The sequence below is a fragment of the Bidens hawaiensis genome, unplaced genomic scaffold, assembly GCF_021521415.1.
Source record: "Bidens hawaiensis isolate Kalapana, Puna unplaced genomic scaffold, B.hawaiensis_p1.1 tig00022515_1, whole genome shotgun sequence".
Taxonomy (NCBI): domain Eukaryota; kingdom Viridiplantae; phylum Streptophyta; class Magnoliopsida; order Asterales; family Asteraceae; genus Bidens; species Bidens hawaiensis.
Window position 1 is genome coordinate 121,815 of NW_027493507.1, and position 23,609 is coordinate 145,423.

A 23,609-nucleotide genomic window follows, 5' to 3' on the forward strand; every position below is an offset into this window, starting at 1 on the left:
CAGATGTTGATATCAAAAAGTGTAACCCGCCTGCCAACATAGATTACCATAAATGAAGAAGTGATTCTTTGAAATATTACTTGGTTTGTGATTAAAAAAAATGGAAACCACATTCCACACACTTTACACTCTCTTTTAATTGTCCATGGTTTTAATACGTTTTGCATACCCTGCTTGTGATATTCCTGCACAAACGATACTTTGTCAATAATAGAATTCTTTTATGAAAAACTAAAAATAATTGATATTGGAGGTATAGGTTTATTTAAGGATCTTAGAACCACCTAGCATATTGACAACGTAATGCCCATGAATAATATTATATTTTGTAAAAATACCTTGCAGTTAGGCAAGATATACTTTATAATATTTGAAACACTTTCAACCTTGTAATATGTATTATGGTATTCCTAAATGCGTATTTAACAACGAACAATTCACACTTTCCACAATATAATCCAAATTGATTTGAAATAAAAGCTATAACTGATTTATAGGATGCCAAATTTAATATCTAATTTGGTAACGCTAGTAATCACATTCATCTAAAGACCTAAACCTTATTAATCAGAATATATGATATACCTTTGTGAAGCTGAAGCATGGGGCCTTTAAACGTACACTTGGCACGAACCAGCTTTGAGACACCACGTCGAACCATCATCGGGCGAAGAAGCCACCAGTCTCAAACTTTTAATTGGAGGTGTTAGAGTTCTCCAATCCAAGTTAAAATCATATAAATGTAAAATTAAATCAAAACTCATAAGAATTAACACAATGGTAAAGATTACAAACACAAGTTAATCAAATAAAGCTTAGGTTTCCCTAAATAACTTGTGCAACATTCTTCCCGAGTGCCAGATTTAATTAAAACAAGAAAAAAAATCAAACTTGGGTTTTTCAAATGAAAGGAAAACATAAAATTGATAGCAGCGCGCGCACCCAACGATTTTAATCAAAAATATAGCATGATTAAACATAATAATCAACATAGTAATCAATTGATACCCAAATCTCGACAAGAATACCTTAGACGATATAGATATGAAACTTTTGGAACGTCATCAACACCTGTTTTTGAACCCTAATCACCCATCAACAGCTAGACAAAACAAAATCGGGGTCTTCTTGAACCCTAATCAACCTCGTTCACTTTTACTACCACTGACGAAACCTGTGTTACCGGAGAGCGGCCCTCGTAGTCGTCATCTTCATCATTGCGGGGTCTGAGAAAAGTTTGTCCGGTGTTTACGCGAATGTGCGTTTGATTTTGGATTTCGGAGACATAAAATGAGATGGGTATTGAGATATGCTGAATTTGTTAAATTCAAATTTCAAAATTCCGTTGGTCCCTCCATATTTCAAAATGATTTTAAGAATGCTTTAGATATTTGTACTCTATGCATAAATCTTAGTACTTCTTAAATTTCAACATCTTAAAGTTCTCTCTCTAATATCTATTATATATAGTAACATATATATATACATACATATATAATATAGGGTGGGGTTATTCTAAAAAGTTAAAAGTGTCTAAAAAGTATATGAAGAAATCTGGAGCGTTGGATCTTAGCAATCAATGGATAAGATGGAAAGTTGAGATAATTGGAGGTATGCTTTATTTTTAAGGCCAAAAAGGATGTGTTAAAGGGCATTATCGTCTCATATGTTATATTATATATGGAAATATTCATTAAAGCTTTAATTATCATATTATTACCCAAATTTAAAACCTAATACCAAGAACATCTATGAACTACATCACGAACACCAATAATTAACATAGTAACATGAATACAAACTATACGGGAACCTTGCTGAATTACAAAAAAAAACACACATGACGTAAAACACACTAGCTGAACAGAAAAACACACTGAAGTAGTTAAAACACTATAAATATATCACTTTGTATAACTTAATTACAATGAATTACAAATTTACAATGAACTAATAACACACTCGATAGGAAGATGAACAGTAACACATTGTGTATGAAGATGAACATTGAGAAAAACACACTATTTCTACAGCCTGAACTCCGCAAATCAAATGGGTCGTTTGTTCGAATGCAAATGTTTTTAACCCATATAGATAACATATTTACACAGTAATAAAATAATTAACAAATATAAAATCAACATCCTTGCAATGTGTATATATTTATTTAATATTGTGCGTAATGTTGAAATGGTGGTGAGATTTCAAAAACGTGTCAGATCCATTCAAGTATTCGTCTTCACCTATGATGTAAAACTTCAATCATTATTTCAATCATAGTTATCCCTTTTAGTTATTTCAACTCAATACAAAAAAGAAAAGAAAAAAAAACAATCGTGAATCAAACACTTCCAATTAAGTCTCCATTTAAGCTCCAGAAGCAAAAAAACGGCCACAGCGTGGATCAAAGTTTCCGATAACAGTTAGTGCTTCAATGACATCATCCATCGTGCTTTCATATGCTTTTTGAATTTAATGGCGGCGCTTTGACAGATCTGTGTATGATGATGTCGTAGTTGATGGATTCAGCGGCGGTAGGGTTCGGCACGGCAGTAGGGTTTGGGTTTAGAAAAAAAGTGTGTTGATGAAAGATCTAGAGATGAAATTTAGGGTTTTTCTTCAAGTCAATTGATACATATGAAGAGTTGGGACGGTGGTGAATAATACCAGAGATGATGTATAAACAGATTGTCTATTAAAAAGGAGGAAAATATGGATTAATATTAATTAATTATTTACATACCATAATAATCAAGAAAAGAAATATTACAATCATACCTTTATTTGATCATGTTAATCTAAAGGCTATTATTTCTTCTTACACTTTCTAGGAAAAAATTACTTCTTATTATAACATTGCTCTCTCTCTCTATATATATACATATATATTAACCATAGAAGGAACAACATGCACTGTCCATAGAAGGAACAATGTTTATTATCCATAAAAATAATCATATATATTACTCATAGAAGGAACAACGTTTATTACCCATACAAGGGACATTTACTTGATTATATAAAATCCATTTAAGAAACACTAACTATTATCCATGTAGGGAACCTCTACTAACAAGCATTCACCCACTACCATACATTAAACTTGCACACTATCTTTCACGACACATGTAAAATCCATAGATTGTTCACACGCCAACAAACTCATTCTTTGGTGCATTCGACATAACTACATAATAATTATATAACATAACATACGATATAAATCACAAAATTAAAGCGAGGTATATCAACTTTCTTTGTATGAGTATGCATACAGCCAACGTTTAGAAAGAAAAAAAGGGGCCTATAAATTCACCTGGATCTTGTTTCTCTTGGAATTACGATAATCGCGTTCCTAAGGTGTTAATTAAACATGTAATTAAAAAATATAACTACTTACCTACTTGACAAGCTAGGCTTGTTCGTTTAGTTTAAATGATCTAACGATAGTATGTTTTTCTTTTATTAATTAAGTATGTTCATCTTTCTTTTAATATATTTTAATATATATATATATATAAGATTAGGTTAATTTCAAAAGTGTTTCTTAGTGCGAGAAGTGATTCTAGCCAATCAAATAAAGTCATTTGATTAGTAACCAATAGTCATTAATAGTTGAATTAATGATAAGTTATTAACTAATTTAAGTTACAAACTATTTTTTTTATTACTTCATCTAAAATTTGAACAACTAAAATCCATTTGATCAAACTTCATTTTATTTTAAACATGGATAATTATTATTTTATTATTTCATCTCAAATGTAAAAATATAAAGTGTGTTAAATTTATTTTCAATAAAGTGATACATTGTTGGCTTATCTTATGTAATGTAGATATAGCTACGTAATGTTGTGTAGGTACATTTTTAGATGTTATGTACTCGTAACTAATGTAGTGTAGGAAAAACTAGTGTAATGTAGACACATTTTTAAATGTTGCGTAGTTATAATTAATGTCGTGTAGGGAAAACTAGTGTAGTGTAGGCACACTGTTAAATGTTACGTAGTCATAATTAATGTAGTGTAGGCACACTTTTAAATGTTGCGTAATCGTAATTAATGTAGTGTAGGAAAACCTAACGTAGTGTAGGCACACTTTTAAATTTTACGTTGTCATTACTAATGTAGTGTAGGCAAAACTAGTGTAGTGTAGACACACTTTTAGATGTGTAGACATAACTAATATAATGTAGGCAAAACTAATATAGTATAGATACACTTTTAAATGTTTAAATATTGTTGTCATTAACTAATAATGTAATGTAAAATGAATGTATATACTATGATGGCATATAATCTATAAGAAATACTACAAAATTTTCTCAAATTATTATTTAAAAAACGTTGACAAAGAACAAATATAATATCCATTTTAAAAAAGAACAAATGCTAAATGTAGCTAATATAAATCGTTCTATGTTTTTGATAATTATAAATGTTTTTAGCTTAATTTTAGGAGTAAAAGGTGAGAATTTCATTGTTGAGTGTTCATTTAAAATACAAAAATACTCTTTTCATATTCAAAAACATGTATATAAGATTACCATTACCTTCTCTTTTTTAACACTAACCAACGATTTCCCTTATGATTATAATTTCCATGATTCAAAATTATTTAATGGATGCCCGATACCTTTTATTCTATTTTAATACCACTGTTAAGATTTCTTTCTTTTTATCCTAACGGTTGCCATTATTATTATTCTTATTATTATTATTATTCATAAATCCAAGCGCTTATCTACTAATTATAGGGCATGTTTGAGATTTACTTGGAAAAATTCTTATTGGCTAACTGGCTTTTTAAAAATTTTTTGAAAAAACCAAGATTTGGAGTTTTTGGAAAACTGCTTTTTAACCATCTCAAAAAGCTAACATACAAAAGATTTTTATGATTGCCAAACACATTTTAACTTATTGAAATTTGAAAACATCAATAAACCAATAAGAATTTTTCAAACTCAATCCTAATAATAATCATAGTTGGGTCCACTTGCTGCTTCCATGACGCCAACCATTTTTTATTAATATAAATCAAGTTTTGTACGTCACTGTTGGTGCTCAACGTGAGTAGCTTAAACTACCCGTTCGTTTATTACCGAATTTAAGGAGAGGCTCAATTTTCATAACTCATTTAGAATAAAGTTCAAGACTTTATGGATTCACTAAACCCGAGCTAATGAATGAACCAACTTTTTATCTAAAGCGTAATTTATAAAGATCTAGTTAAATCTTTGTTCTTGAACAAAGTTGCGATCTTTTGGTAATCTATATAAATGAACTCCAAATCTCTAATTATATTTAATCCGGAATGCAAGGTAAAAGAGTAGGGGCTATGTGTGTGTTTTTGAGTGTGTGTTGTCCATGAATAGATATTTATACTCCTTAAGTTCATGGACCTTAGGCCCATTAGCACAACAAGTCAATTTTATATTATAAGTCCATCTCTGTTAAAATCTATCATCCTTTATATTAATTTATCATTTATATGTCGAACATAAAATAAGCGTAACTGAACAACAGTATTTCTTTATTTATTATTTTAGAAACACTGGATGTTACACGCCTCGGGTGCGCATCGATGCGGATCTAGCTTAACCGTATCTACGTATGCACGTATGAGTTCATTTTAATCATTCGCTTATCGTTATCAATGAAACAATATTTCGGCTCGATATCATTTTATGTTATTTATCATATCGTATATCATTGATGTATCCAACTGCGACTAGATCATGGCTTGTATGACGTTTTCACATTCTTCTCTTTAAGTGAGAGGCGTCCTAAGGCAAAGGCTTCTTCTCTTTAGGCTAGTCAACGAAAGCAAGGCACTCTCCTTTCGTCCACAAGTGGTTTTCAAGCATCTAAATGTTGTAAGATATGCATTTTAGGTTGTATGTGTAGTTAGTTTATATATAAAAGAGTTACGTGTCATTTTGGTACATGTGGTTTGTCCAATTACGCAACTTTAGTACCGATTTTGAATTTATTGCAAATGGCTACCTCACATTTCTAAAACTTGCAACTTTAGTATTTTTTTCTAACACCGTTTATTTTTATCCGTTAAATCAGGGGTAGTACAGTAACTTTGTTATTTTCTTTATTTATCATTTTCTTTTATACTTTCCTAACCAAAAAAAAAAAAACCTTCCTAACACACAAGATTTCCCACCCCTGGTCATCGATGTAATTTCAAAAAATCAACATCATCTTCATGTAACAGCTGTGAAAACTAACACCAAACAAATAATATTGATGCTAATCGGCAAAACTTGCCTCCAGTCTAATCAGTTTTGACCCTGACGGCAGGTGATGGAAACCGTAACCCCAAACAAATAGAACAACCTTAATCTTGATCCCTTTCACATCTCGCTGCTACTTAACACCTCAACTGCTCGACATTGAAAACCCAATCTGTCGTCCTCCCATGCTTTTTGATTTAGCGAATTCATACCGGCCGAGTGTTGCGGGGGTGGTCGGCCGGCGGTGGCAGTGACGGATGATGGTAGGCTAGGGTTTTTGTTAAATTTATTGAAAGGGGTAAAATAAAGAAAATAACAAAGTTACTATAATACTCCTGATTTAACGGATAAAAATAAACGGGGTTAGGAAAAAGTACTAAAGTTGCAAGTTTTAGAAATGTGAGGTAGCCATTTGCAATAAATTCAAAATCGGTACTAAAGTTGCGTAATTGGACAAACCACATGTACCAAAATGACACTTATCTATATAAAATTATATATAATGCTTAACTACAGATACAATATGGGTCGGGATGCTAAAAACCCATGATATATAGATATATTAAAATTATATAAATATTTCGCCTCACGTGCAAAAAGTGCACGTTTGTGCGCTTGGCGCTTCTGTTTTAAAAACATGACGTTTTTCTTTGCATCTCGCTTTTTAAAATCAATGTTGAGGTGTGTCACACCCCGAAAACCTTAATTTAGGCAGCGGAAGACTTTGACTAAGTTGTTTGGGTTATGACAGATACCGATAGCCAATCATAATAAGGTATAATATTTTAATATCAAAAGTTTGATTTTTTTGTTAGAAAACTTAACTTTTATTACAATCATGAGTTACACGTATCATATACCCTGTTTTATTACATGCCTATATTTACACATTTTCAAACACGCACCATCACCTCCTTTCCCACTCGTCACGAAGCCATCACTTACCTAAAAAGCATATTAAAATGTTTTACAAAAATAGCGTCACATACACATACACACACATATATATATATTTTCGATCCCATGATACAAGGGTTCTCAACCATTATGCCACAACTAGTAGGTGTGCCCGCGCGTTGCGGCGGGGACTCGGTGAGGATTAGGTTGGTATGAGTAAGGTTCGCAGCGGAGACGCTTCGGATATCCGATGGCATCGGTACCATTTGCGACAATACCGTAGTTTTCTATCGGTTAATCCAACATATGCTAGTGTAGGTTGAGCGCGTTGCGACAAGAACACAAAGGGGATTCGGTTCGTAAAGGATTGGTACGTCACTATTATACTAACATTTAGCATAGACAAGTTTATTGTCTGTATAGTATACGATACCAAAATAAGAAATTCAAATTTTTATAACATTTGTTTATCTATGGTCACATTAAGTGCTTGCCTCTAAGCCAAAAGGAAAGGAGTCATTTGTTCCAATTTCATACTCAAAACTTTCAAAATGATGTTGAATATCAACATACAGCAGTTCATGATTCACACTAAAACCATAACAAATTCGTCAAATATCATTCAATAATATCAAGCATTGAGGTATGTATGAATAATATCCAAATCTAGGAAACATAAATCTAATGCTATAATCTGTCAGTATAGATAAAAATTATGATAAAAATAACTAATAAATATACATTATGTTATATATTAACTTTTATAATGTGTATTTCAACCACCTTTGCAGCTCCACGACATACTAAGACACATAACTATTAAGAGAATTCAAAAGCAACATTTTATCAGCTGTAACAATGCATCGTATTCGCTCCAAATTCACAGTTATCGCTTTCTCTACCGAAAATTGTTGACGGATAAATAAATTAATAGTATTTTGAAACATATTCCATCTTTAATAATAAATAACATAGGATAACATGGTCAAGTTAAATATATGCCAATCACATGTTTTCTTCTCCCCTTTTCTAAAAATGATGCTGCAAGACGCAAGTCCTCGCGCTACACATGATTTCACCGACGATAGGCCACAATTAGTTATGCTTAATTGCTTAGCAATGATCAAATATATCTGATAATTACTACACCCCTTCAAAAATTCTACTAATCCAAGCCATTGCCTAATTGGTAAATAAACTTTATCTGCAAGCCACTGGTATGTTATAGTTATTACACGAGAAGCATTAAGCTTGAGGTACATGTTTGAAAAGCATTATCTGCCAAAGTGATCAATTGGTACATATTGAGACTACGTCAATACCCTATATATGAAATGAAATGAATTGATAAAATACAAACCTCCAGTTTAAAAATCCATTCATTGTGCGAACTGTAAGTAACTATTTGTCAATGAAGCAATTTCCTTTTCATGTTTTTGCTCAAATGTAGACACATAAATAACAACAAAGATTGCAATTTTCCAAGCCATCAATTTTTAACCGCTAGATTGAATAATATGTATACAAATAAAGCAATAAATTTAGAATACATGAGGCAAGCTTGAGCTTTGGATATAGTGCTCAAGTTCAAGATCCGTTAAGCTAAACGAGCTTCATGGTAGGTGTTGTGCACAGGTGGGTTTTGGGCTTGGTTTTTTAATTTTTGAAAACTGTTCAGTTTTTCAAGTTTTTGGTTTTCCTGTTTCAGTTTTCAGTTTTTTCGGGTTGGCCATTTGTGCTTGAAATTTGTGGGTCGAATAAATGCAATTGGCCTAAAATAACGAATTTAGGACTAAATGTTAAGTTTTTCAAGTAAATCACTCATATGGTATGTTAAAAACATTAAGGATTTAAGGTAAAACTGTAATTATGTTGATTAAAAAATGTAATAAATGCACACATCCAAGTTTCCATTTCAGCCCTTTTTTTTCCTTTTACCCGTTTAACCTGCTTTCATTTTAGTTCTTTTTATGCTCAACTTCAGCTAAAGGCACACTAAAGTCTTATAAGTCAACAATATGTTGATTATTATACATTTGACCTAAATATTTTGGTTACATTATTTATTAAACTCTTTTAAATTACTTAAAACTTGAAATGAAAATTTTTGAATTCGGTTCATTTTGTTTTTATTTACATCCAAACGTGCAAAACCAGTTTGGTCCCAATTCAGACCGAACCAGAGTGGGCCAGAAACCGAATTTTTATCATCCCATGAACCGAGAAGGCAAGAACCCGACCACACATAACCTTCTAGCCGAACATGGTTTGGTCTGGTCCAGCACGATTTTGGTCAAACAGTTTGGATCTGGGTTTACACACCCCACCCCTAACTTCTCAAAGCCAAAACCATACCTGTCTCTCCAACTGCTCAAGTATTAGTGTTAATTTATTCGGCAGCACATATTCACCATTTTCCAAGGTCAAAGCCTAGATTTGGTTGGTGGTGGCCGCCTGTCCCTTAAACCATGTGTAATCTCATTCAAATATATCATAAATTTCCCTTTTATTTAACTTGACTTTAGAATATCGAGAAGCGAAGGAACATATCCCCTAAGAAACACCTCACAAACAGCTTGTTCTCCTAGAAAAAGGAGCCTAAACGATAGTTGCTTGCGTCTTCACTCCAAGTGGGTCCGAACTTAAAAACGACTCCCACACTGGGTCTGCTTGAGAATGAGAACCAATGTTATAATGGCTTTCTACCATATGGATGATTATGAATTCAAATATATAAAAAGTATCTGGCGTGAGAAGCCTTCTCCAATTCACCTTCAACAACTTTTGAATATGCTAACTAACTTATAAACAAAATTACATATATGCGCTTATTGTGGCGAAACAAGCCTCCCGAGCAACCTATGTTGACCCAAATAATTTGTATTCTCTAAAAAAATGATTTGTAAAGACCAAAAAAATACATAAAACCAAGGTTGCAAATCCAATTCGTTTTCAACGTCATCTTTAAAATTATCAGTTGCACCATGTTCATGTTGATTCTTATAAAGAAAACTTAATACTGTTAGGGTGAAAATAAATATATCTGCTGAGAAAAACACATTGTAGATCAAAAACAAAGTGTAAAATATAATTAACTTATACTGGGTAGGGCATGGTTTTTCAAATTCTCTAATAACATGATTCAATTTGGGTATCCTTCATTTCATATAAATATTTATAATTATTCTTCACGGTTTTCAAAAACCGTTCTCAATGTTTCCTCATGAGAACATCAACAAAAGCTGAAGTAAATGGGATTTGAGTTCGGTCAAAAAGTATAAAATTTTGATTTTATTTAGTAACCATTGCAACTTACATACCACATTTCTTTGCCTCTTCGGGCGATTCATAGTCATCTTTAGACTCAATAGGGCTCAGCTCGGCTCATTTACATCCCTAATAAAAATCTTATACTTTTTACAACTATTACCAAAGAAAAACACATATGAATTCCAATAAACCTAACCTTCCAAACGCCATGCCAACATGAGGTCGAACGTAAAACACATACGCTTCACACAACATTCCAAAAAACTTGACTTTAGAACATGCGGCGGGAAAAGGTTCTATTTTTGGCAACTCAACAATAATAGAATCCGCATCTTCAAGTTGATGAAGCTTCAAGAATGCTTCCGCCTTGCAAGCGATTATCTGTGGATATTAATTTAAATTTTAAACCATTAATTAGACTATAAAAATAATGATTTAAAAGATATTAAATTGAGTACTTGTGGAGATGACACGGCTCCGGTTAACATGGCTGCTTCACATTCTCTAAGCACTCCTTTCGAATCGCTGATCTTTCTAGCATCCGGACATCGATTAATATGTTTTTCCAAGTTTGTAGCTTTTGCAACTCGGTCAAATCGTTACGTTGACTGTGAGAAAGATGGTGATACGCACGGTCCACCTGTCCTTACCTGTTAATTGTGATTATGATTATGATAATCAATTTCCAACTATTTAGGGACAATATAACATAGAAAATATCAGATAACATAAAATGTAGCTAAGAGAATCAGAGCAAACAAGCATACAAGCACTAAATACTAATTAAATACTAATAACAGAACTTGTAAACTACTGCTAACCTACATTGATAAGTAAACCAGAAATAAAATATCAATAAGACAGGAAAACAAACACTAACCTCAATGCATGTACCTATATGGTTGATATTTTAAAATGCGTGAATCAGGATCGCATAATGTGTGATGCGCTGAGATTCCATGATGCGAGAATGGCGCGCTCTAAATCGCGCAATGCAGTCTGTTGCGCGCATTTATGAGTTAAAGTGATTTCTTGTATAGATTACTTGTTCCGATTGCATAGACTACTTGTACACATAGAATTACAAGACTTATTTTGGTTATACATGAAATTTCTTTGGCAGTACGATAGCTTTTTTTTTGAAATTATTTATTTAAATTTCTTATTTTTTATGGCGCATCATGCATCAGCTATATATGATAAAACGCATCAGAGCGCATTACACACTATAAGTGTATACGCTCCCCTAAACCGACAAATCTATACACTTTCACAAATCATGATCTAAATAATTCCAACATCAAATTCAACATTCATACACGAAAACAAAAACATTTAAACGATTAAATCACGGTTTCACAAATTTACCGGATATAAAGAGATGCTAATCTATGATGAGCTCTTAGAAACCCCGGGTTCAACCTCACCGCCTCCTCACACTCCCTAAGAGCCTCCCCCAACCGGCCCAACATGGTCAACGCAGCCGCCCTGTTACTCCAGCAAGCCGCATTCTCCGAAGTGATCGAAATCACCCGATCGTACAACGACAAAGCCTCAACAAAATTCCCACTTTTATACAACTTCATTCCCAACATTTTTAACCTCTTCCACATCATGACTAATCATTTCTTTCTTAATTATTATCCCAATTTCCACAGTTGACTCCGTTGACTTCACCCCACCTTTAATTATACTCCCATGACCATAATTCCCAGTTCCTATTCCTAACCCTAATTTCTCAGGTCGGGTCGTCGGGTTTCGGGTATTCGTATTTGATTTCAAGATTCTACCCGACGGGCATATGTTTCCGGTAGGGTATAGATTTGTCACCGGAGAGTTGACTGAACAACATATTCATATTTTGGTCCATGCACTAAATTTTTTCAGCCATTGCATGGATTAAGTTGCTAAAAAAATCACTAAACTTTCAATAAAAGAGCAAATAACAATTTCAATCATGTTAAATGAAAATTCATGGAAAATTTTCATTTTATCATATTCTTCAAGAAGAAGTTTTTCTTTTGGTATGTAAATTCCATTTTTCTCTCTAGCAACTTATACATATGGTAAACGAGCAGTAACAATATTCAGATTGTTAGTTAGGGGCTACAATATTGAGAGAGTTCAAGATACAACGGGCAATAAAGTAATTTCACCTTGCTGAAGCCGTTCAATTTCAGAATACAGGTCCTTCATCATCTTCTGATTAATGTAAAAACATCTCAAATAAAACAGTTGGATCAATTTCAAGTTAATATATACAAATACAACAATAAAAATAGGGAATTCACATTACCATTTAATTTGGTGATTGCCAAAATTGAAGATTGGGCCGGTTCTTTTGGGGATTTTGAAGGGGCATGTCCATAGGTAAAACGTATAGCCACTAATCTTTGTGAATATTAATCAAAGTAAAAAAAATTGAGGAAATGCTTTAAACCTAATAGACAAAGCACAATTGAAATCGTCAGAAATCCAAATCTGATGGAAAGAAGGAAGAAGAAGACATAAGCCCAAACCCTGATTTGGGAACTGAATTAAAACGGATGGGGATTCAATCGTGGATAATTGAAGGGTAAAGTATTCAATTGAAGGGAAGATCAAATTGAAGGTCACCGGAGCAATGAATGAAAGTCGCTGCAGAACCAACCTACCGTAGGATGTGAGAGATTTTTGGAATATGAAACTCTATTGTAACGTAATTAATATAGATAATCAATTCATCATGAAAATATAGCATTTTATCTTCTTAAAAATTCGTATCGTTGTAGAGGAGCAAAGAATACAACAAGTGTATGATTATCAAAATTGATAATTCGAAACATATCAAAAACAAAATATTCCCACTTTTAACCCAACGCAATTGAAAGTGGGGGCGTTACCCTAATAGAGCTACCAACATTTTTGTGCCCCTACTATTTCGGGTAACAGTTATTTAACCAATTAACATGGTTTGTAAAATAAAATGATTTTAAAACTTTAATAAAAGAATATTCTTTCCCCCCAAAAACATTTAAAACATTCCATTTAAAAACGAGAGGGTTTTAGAGAAACTCATAGTCAAACCTTTTTGTCCAATATCACGTTTCCTATATTCGTATACGTTTGTTAAAATTAAAATTTGGCTTGTATTTAACTTTTAATAGCCTTTATTTATTTAATCTTAGTCTAATGACCATACAAGCATACAAGTAAATAATTCCTATCTAACAATTAACAAGCAAGTACAACATGGGTTTCGTTAACAACTGTCTTAATAACTATTATATTGAGTAATTAATAGAATACATATATAAATAAATTAAAAAATAAAAAAAATATTAAAGTTTCATTTGCTGGAAATTTTTTAAGAAATTCTATTTATAATTTATAATTTGTTTTAATCGATTTAAGTCGGTTTTGTCGGTTTTGCATTTAAAAACGAACCGATCAGCTTTTCGTATAAAATGTTACTTTTAAATTTTTGAAAACACTTGTTACATATATATTAGTTAAGTTTTAGGAGTTGTTTTATAGAAATACTTTATTTTTCATTTTAGTTATCATTTTCTTAAAATAAAACTTTTAACATTTTCGTTCGGTTTTCACGACCTGAATCATTTAGGACCAAGTTTTATTATCTTGTCCTCTTTTCATACATTAACTTATGTTATGTATGAGTATTTTACTACATTAAGGGGGTGTTCTAAAACAGGCTCTAATTGTTGTGTTGGTTTGCGTTTAAAAGCCTTTTTTCGACCGTTAAAGATACCGACAAGTAAAATAAGCCAAATAAATCCACATCAAACATATCGTGAACCAAATATGTATATTATAACCTAATATTTATCATTATTTCCAGATTTGATCACATAATACCAAATTTCTCATTTTTAACCAAATTAATTCATTAAACTCATATCTTAACTTCACTAATCATGGCAATATAAAGTTTATCAATTTAATAGAAACAAAACTTCATTATATTATTTAAAAATCCAGATTCTCATCATCATCATTGTCATCACAACATGCCAAACTTGGCCTTTTCAAATATATCCTATGTTCCTTTAGAATGTTCTAAAATGAATGCTTAACCAAGTGTGATAATTTCAAATCAATTCATCAAGCATCTTATTCAAGTACATTCATGTCCATCTATCATGTATATATCATATGAAGCTCATCAAGTATGCATATGTTCAAGTATCTCATTTTTAACCAATCCACCAAGATTTTCTAAGTGTTCAATCAACAAAGTTTCTAGTTATAGTAACTTTCCAAATTCAATGATTTTATCTAATCCAAACTTTCGAATATAATCATGTATGATTTTATTTATCTCATTCAACTTGTTTGACAAGGTTTCATGCAACCTATTTTGTTGTTTAATTTTAGAATTTTCTATTATTCAAGTCACAAAGTTTCTATTTCTAGTAAGTAGTCATCAAGTAGTTCCTACAACAACACAATAGGCATCTAGATGATGTATTCTATCATAGTTCAAGCTAATAATCCACCATCTATCAAGCTCATATATGTTGAACATTCATGTCAAGATCAAAACTCAACTATGTATTCAACAAAGTTTCCTTTATTAGAAATCTACAATCTAACTTTAAACATTTTCTTTAAACTAACAAGTTATGAAATCTATAGCATATAACCTATCATCAACATCAATTTCAAATTCTGTTAAACATCAATAATCATCAAATCATCCAAGTATTCAAGTAAATCCCTAAATTTGCAAAATTTCCAATCTATGAACAAACTCTTGTCTAATTCAATTTTAGATCTAGGAGTTTAATCATTGTCAATATATTATGACCATATTAGCAATTTCATTGATCATCATTTACACAAAATCCATTCTAACATCAAACCCACTTATCAAATCCATCTATGTTTTTCCCCAAATTATCCAACTATACAATTAACAATAAATTCAATCTCTACTTATCTTTAAAAATTCAAGGGTGATCTTCATCATGAGTGTATGCATGAGTGTTCAACACTACCCCACACCCACATACACACGGAATATACACACACATTTGCATCCACAATTTTCAAACTCTAAGATCAATCTTAACCTAAATGTATATAATTTCATCTATTCAAACTTGGAAAAATCATTAACTAATTGTAACTTGAATCTTTAAGAACTTAAGAAGATGAAGATGGGTGATCTTGTGTGTGTGTGTGTGTGTGTGTGTGTGGGTGTTCTTCCTACTTGAATCTTGCTTCTTATGTGCTTAATCCATTCTTGATCTTGTGTTCTTGATCTTGTGGCTGTGATTTGAATTTGATTATGATGTGATGGAGGGGTGTGTGTGCCATGTATATAAAGAGAGAAAGAAGGAGTATATAGTAGTTAGTTGGGTATTAGAGAGTGTAATGCCCCGTTACCGGTTCTCTACTTTGGACGTTGGATTTACACATAAACACAGTTCAAAACAGAGTTAATTAAAACATTCGCGGAATATTAAACTTCAACCAGATTATATTACAAAGCTTTCAAATATTGTCATAACAAACATTCAAAGTAGTTTTCAACATAAAACATAGTCTTAAAGTAACATAACATTTCCTTGAGATGCCAGTATCTTCAATTACATGCCATGTGTTCCCATCAAGCGAGCTGCCTCATCCTACTCACCTGCGTGCATACTAAAAGTAAACTACGCTGAGTGAGTTCTAGTTAATCAAGTAGTAGACAATACTTTCACATACTTATACATACGCATCCATAGATACTTAGTATTTGCTTAACTTGCTTAATTTCCTTAGTACATACTAGAGTATATACTTTCATTCTTTCTTTACTTTCTTTTCATATATTCATACTTTACATACTCAATACATTTTAAAGAGAATTACGCCCTACTACCTCGAGTATTGTTAGGGCTCGGTCCCTTATCTGCCTCGAATATTATTAGGGTCCGGTACCTTTCTACCTCGAGTATTATTAGGGCTCGGTCCCTTTTTTGCCTAGAATATTGTTAGGGTCCGGTCCCTTTCTACCTCGAGTATTATTAGGGCTCGGTCCCTTTTCTGCCTCGAATATTGTTAGGGTTCGGTCCCTTTCTACCTTGAGTATTATTAGGGCTTAGTCCCTTTCTTCTGTACCTAGCCATCCGTTATATTCATTTATACATACATATATCATTCGTGCATTAAATATAACATTCATATCTATAATTATAACCTGGCGATACATGAAATATCCGAAGATCGTTCACATGCCGACAAACAATCATTCATACCTTTCACATAAATCATATATGGCATACACCTATCACTTAGGATAAGTGTATTAACTAATCACATCGAGTATGCACACAGCCCCGAAAACATAACAAGAAATGGGCTAGAAACTCACCTGGATGCTGTTTCTTTCTCCGTTAATTGTTATTACCTTCTTTAATTGAGCTATGCTAATTGTATATAAGCTACACGTATCAATATTTTTCTTATTTGTATCTCGGCCAAAAATGGCTATGTCTGGTCTAATCTAATGCCCTTGTATTAGATTACTTTTACTTAGAATATTTTATTCATTAAACCCTAATGTACAAGGTATTTAATTATTTTAATATTCTTTTCTTTCTTTATACTAGATTACATCTTACTTAAAATTTAGTTTGTGCAATCCATACATACTAACACACTTTACACTTGAATACATTGGAGTATTCAAGTGTGCATGCTTGTATCCGATCCTAAGAAATCCATTCGAGTCTCTCAAGGAAATCGAGCCTTCATGCATGCAAAGTATGCGAGTTCCATGCATGTAATCGAATATGCTCAAGTAACCGAAGCGTATGATTGTATTCGAATTGAAACTATGTGTACGAGTCTCAACGTATCAGAGTTCAAAGATGTATGTGACTAAGGACTTGTAATCGTGTCTTATAGTATTCGGGCTGAACATGTAATCGAATGGTCAGTGTACTCGGGTTTCATCATTGTAGCTAAGGTTTGAAATCGGATCTAATGGTGTAATCGAGTTAACAGATTGTAACCAAGTCCTTTGTAATTGACCCTAAGTAAGCTTGTCTATACATGCAGCTGGGATTGAAATCTTACCACCATGTAATCGAGTTCCATAGTAAGCGATCTCAAAGTATACGAACATAGATGTATGCGATTATAAAGTGACAGAGTCCTTTATTGTAATCGAAACTCAATGTAACCGATATATATAAAGCGATCGAGTCCTCATTGTGATCGATACTCAATGTAACCGATATATATAGTGATCGAGTCCTCATTGTGATCGATACTCAGTGTAACCGATATATATATAGTGATCGAGTCCTCATTGTGATCGATACTCAGTGTAATCAAGTTGGATTGTAAGCAACTCCATGATTGTAATCGATTTGTTGTTGTATGCGACTATAAAGTAAACGACTTTACGAGTGTATGCGAATTAACACATGTAATCGAGTTTGGGGCCATTGTAAGCGAATGACCTGACCTCTAATGGTCACGGTTTGGCCTTTAACACCGTTATCTCGCGCTCGTCTTAGCCCTAACGCCTTGTTATGGTTTGGTATGGATCCATCAACGTTTCACTAATCGTTCTCGGCCAAAACTTGACCCTAAAGATCATAAAGTTTGGACCTTTAGGCATAAAACGTTCAAAAGTAGATCTAGGGTTTCTTTAAACGAGCCCTTCATAACCGTAGGTTTGTTAAGTTCATTTTAATATCAAGTTTGCTACTTTATGTTTCGTTTATACCCGATCTACTCTAGTTTTAAGTTTCATGGCCAACTGTTCATAAAAACATAACTTTAATAAAAAGAACATACCTTTACGTGTTCGTTAGGTCATAATTTTGCTTGGTTATGAACCTTTATCTTGCTTCTATCTTATATATCAAAGATCTATCAAGAACGTTCGGTTTACTCTTGAACCTCTCTCTCTCTCTCTCTCTCTCTCTCTCTCTCTCGTCCGTAAGGTATGTGGTGTTTGTGTGTGTTTTGAGTATGTAGAGATTATGTAAAGATGGAGATGAGGATCTAGGGTTTTAGGGAGGTTTAAGGGGATATTTATACCCTCTTAAGCCCATGGACCTAGGCTCATCCCATCCTTTATTCCATCTTTAATTATCCAAGTCCATATTCCTTTCTTTTATTTAATCTTAATTAAATATTTACACACAATAACTAAACATAACTTTCTTTTATTTAACATTATAAATCTATCCAAGTCCATACGCATTTCAAATGGTGGCATACCAATACTTGAATGGTAACTGTTGTTATCGGAGAATTCTGCCAGATGCAGATGATCATCCCAACTTCCTCCAAAATCTAAAACATAAGCACGTAGCATATCCTCAAGGCTTTGGATCGTCCTTTCAGACTGTCCATATGTTTGAGGATGATACGCCATGCTAATGTTCAATCTCGTTCCCATAGCTTCATGGAACTTCTTCCAGAACCTCGAAGTAAACCGAGTATCTCTATCAGACACGATCAATAACGGTGCCCCATGATTAGTCACAACCTATTTATGAACAAGCTTGCTAACGTTTTTGACGAGATAGCCTTCCGTGTAGGCAGAAAGTAAGCACTTTTGGTCAAATGGTCCACCATCACCCAGATGGTATCATGATGCTTAGCTGTACGAGGTAGCTTAGTTATGAAATCCATGGTGATGTGTTCCCATTTCCATTCAGGTATCTCAAGCGGTTGCATCTTCCCATAAGGCTTCTGATGTTTGGCATTGACTTGTAAACAAGTTAAACACTTACTAACATAATCCACCACATCATTTTTCATTCCTGGCCACCAGTAATCTCTTTTCGAATCTTGGTACATCTTTGTAGTTCCTGGATGAATTGAGTATCTTGACTTATGAGCTTCATCTAAGATTCGACCCCTAAGATCTCCATGACGTGGAATCCACATACGGTCGAACCTAGTCTTCACACCATGCGTTTTTTCTATCAACTCATATGGCTGACCGAAAAGTTTTTCTTTCTTCACTAACCCATCATCTACTAACTCCTCTGACTGCACTTTAATTATTTCTTCAAAAAGACTTGAATTCATAATCAGCTGCTATGACTTCACTATTGCAATGACTTCCTCATTCTTACGACTTAGCGCATCGGGGACCACATTAGCTTTACCAGGATAGTATTTAATGTCGCAGTCGTAATCCTTAATCAATTCCCACCATCTCCTCTGTCTCATGTTCAATTCAATCTGCTCGAAAAAGTACTTTAAACTCCTATGATCCGTGTAAATGGTACACTTAGTAACATACATATAATGCATACATATCATAAGAGCATGCACTACTGCTGCTAGCTCTGAATCACGCGTCGGATAGGTACTCTTATGGACTTTCAACTGTCTAGACGCGTAAGCTATCACTTTTCCCGTTGCATCAACACACAACCTAACCCACGATGCGAAGCATTAGTACAAACAACCAGATCCTCCTCACCATCGGGTAAAGCAAGGATTGGAGCTTGCGTGAGTCTTTTTTTTAATTCCTCAAAAGCTACTTCTTGAAACTTTCCCCAACTGAATACTACTGGCTTTCGGGTCATACCGGTCAACGGTGCGGCTATCTTGGAGAAACCTTCGATGAATCTCCAATAGTAGCCAGCTAACCCTAAGAACCTTCGTATGTCAGTCAGATTCCGTGGAGTTTTTCCAATTCGTTATTGCCTCGAGATTAGCTGGGTCTACGGTAATTCCTTCAGGATTTATCGCGTGACCTAGTAATTGCACTTCTCTTAACCAGAATGCGCACTTCGAAAACTTAGCGTATAACTTTTCCTTCTTCAAAGTCTCCAATACCTCTCTCGGATGCTCGGCATGATCAGACTCTTTCTTTACCGTAAGCTTGTTCAACTCTCGATAGTCTATGCACATTCTCATGATCCCAACCTTCTTCTTCACAAACAATACTGGTGCGCCCCACAGGGAATCACTTGGTCTTATAAAACCCTTGTCGAGGAGTTCTTGTAGTTGGGACATCAGCTCTTTCATCTCGGACGGTGCTAAACAGTAAGGTGCATTCATGATGTGTTGGCCTACTGGTACTAAATCTATCCGGAATTCTATCTCTCGCTCCGGTGGCAACCCTGGAAGATCCTCAGGGAATACTTCTGGGTAGTCGTGCACGATAGGAACATCTTTCATTTCTTTCGTCTCAGTCGTAGCGTTGACAACATACGCCAGGTAGGCACCGCACCCTCGCCTTAACAAACCCCGGCTTTTATCATCGAAATGACATTAAGCCCAGAACTTTCCTTATCACCATAAACCGTCACCACATTACCATCCAAGGACTTTAACCTTATCATCCTACTCTTACACACTATCTGTGCCTCATACTCAAACAACCAATCCATTCCCAAAACCACATCGTACCCTCCTAAGGTCATAACATACAAGGTAACAAGGAATTCATGTCCCTCTAACCCTATCTTAAAGTCCTTAACCATTTTCATTATTTTAACTGAAGTGTCACTAGCGGTTTCTGCTATAAAAGTTTCAGACACTCGACAACATTTCATTTTAGCTAATTTACTAAATGGGTAGCTACGAAACTTTTATTCGCACCCGAATCAAATAATACAAAAGAGGATATACCGTTTACTAGAAACGTACCTGTGACAACATCTGGAATCTGCTTGGCTTGTTCCTGGGTTAACATGTAAGCCCTGGTCCTCGGCCTAGCTTGATCACCATATTTCTTCCCACTTCCTCAAGCTTCACCCTCAGTGCATAACTTCATCTCCGCCCTCTCAACTTCGGCGTCAGCACAAACCCTCTTCATCACCAACTCTTTCAGATCCTCCCACCTCATTGCCTTAATCTCCTCTCCCGAATGGGAAAAGGGCCTACCTTAGCACATTCACCTAAGGAAGGAAGGGAAGCTACAACGCCCTGCTTGAAAATGTCACCTGCATGTAGGTAAGGCGAATAATCCATCCCTCTCCTTAGTTTCACTATGTTCAACTAAATGAGTCCTCTGCTCAATTGACTCCCACCAGTACATTGCTTCATCTCCGAAAGATTGGGTAGCATAACCCACATCTTGGTCGGGACGACACTTGCTAATGTGGATAACCTTGTCCATAGTGGTTATCCATTGGAGAGTAGCGATTGCGTCTCCCAAACCAGTCAGCTTCGGCGGATCACAACCTTTGAATGACTTGTAGTTGCACCCACCTCGGCCTCTCCTCCTATCATCAACCTTCACTGACTTAACCACACTCGAGGCCTCCTTCTCTCTTTCATCATCTTTCCTACTCTTCTCCCCAGACTTCTCAACTCTTTCCTGGATTTTAGCAGACCTTTCAGGAGTCAAATTCTTCACAGTAGTGGGTACAGCTTGAACAATAGCTGCTTGAATTGCGGGGTCAAGTTGAAACCCTTCGTTGTTGCTTGGGTTTCGTCCAGCTGCGCTTCCTTCATCTCCTGTGTTAGGAGCTGTCTCTACAGAAGGTGGTCGGACGGTACGTGTCCTGCCTCGACGTCCAGTGCGACGTCCAGCTCTCACAACTTCTCCAGCTCCAGTCATCGTATTCTAAAAGGGAAAACACAAACGTCATCACTCAAGGCACTATTTAGTACAAGGATAGTAAGGCTAACAGGTAATAACAGTGGCCAACTGTAATTAGCTGATCACGTTACTTTCCGTGCCCTATACACTTCCCCTTATGAGTCTATTTGTGCTAAGTTCTACTTTTAAACAATTAATCACTCAGATAATCAATTAATCCTATCTCTAACATTCACATATCCCTTCCTTAACAAGTAAGCTAACATTAACATGCATTATTCAATCGTACATATACCTAAGCTGAGCTTGCTTGAGTTACACATGGCATTCTTGAACTGGCATCTTCTTCCTTTTCTTACTTAAATCCCATTCTCTGTTCGAGTCTAAGTATGTAGGCTGCTTAAATCTCTTGAACTTTGCTCTGATACCAACTTGTAAGGCACCGTTACCGGTTCCCTACTTTGGATGTTGGATTTACTCATAAACACAGTTCCAAACATCATACTTAATTAAAACATTCGCGGAATATTAAACTTCAACCAGATTATATTAAAGCTTTCAAATCTTGTCATAACAAACATTCAAAGTAGTTTTCAACATAAAACATAGTCTTAAAGTAAGATAACATTTCCTTGAGATGCCAGTATCTTCAATTCCTTGCCATGTGTTCCTCTCAAGCGAGTTGCCTCATCCTACTCACATGCGTGCATACTAAAAGCTAGCTACGCTGAGTGAGTTCTAGTTAATCAAGTAACAGACAATACTTTCACATACTTATACATACGCATCCGTAGATACTTAGTATTTGCCTAACCTGCTTGACTTTCCTTAGTACATACTAGAGTATATACTTTCGTTCTTTCTTTTCTTTCTTTCCATCTATTCATACTTTACATACTCATACATTATAAAGAGCACTACGCCCTACTACCTCAAGTATTGTTAGGGCTTGGTCCCTTATCTGCCTCGAATATTATTAGGGTCCGGTCCCTTTTTACCTCGAGTATTATTAGGGCTCGGTCCTTTTTCTGCCTCGAATGTTGTTAGGGTCCAGTCCTTTCCACCTTGAGTATTATTAGGGCTCAGTCCCTTTCTTCTGTACCTAGCCATCCCTTATATTCATTCATAAATACATATATCATTCATGCATTATATATAACATTCATATCTATAATCATAACCTGACGACACATGAAATATCCAAAGGTTGTTCATGTACCCTCAAGCAATCATTCATACCTTTCACATAAATCATATATGGCATACCCTTATCACTTAGGATAAGTGTATTAACTCATCACATCAAGTATGCCCACGGCCACGAAAAAATAACAAGGAATGGGGCTAGAAACTCACCTGGATTGTGTTTCTTTCTCCGTTAATCGTTATTCCCTTATTTAATTGAGCTATGCTAATTGTATATAAGTTACACGTATTAATACTTGTCCTATTTGTATCTCAGCCAAAAATGGCTAAGTCTAGTCTAATCTAATGGCCTTGTATTAGATTACTTTTACTTGGAATATTTTATTCATTAAACCCTAATGTACAAGGTATTTAATTATTTTAATATTCTTTACATTCTTTATACAAGATTACATCTTACTTAAAATTTAGTTTGTGCAATCCATACATACTAACATACTTTACACTTGAATACATTGGTGTATTCATGTG

At 34.4% G+C, this 23,609-nt stretch overlaps 1 pseudogene; it reads right to left on the reverse strand.

The window, feature by feature from the left end:
• Window positions 1-10,567: 10,567 nt before the first annotated feature.
• Window positions 10,568-23,609, reverse strand: part of LOC143565739 (TPR repeat-containing thioredoxin TTL1-like) — a 38,302-nt pseudogene continuing 25,260 nt past the window's right edge.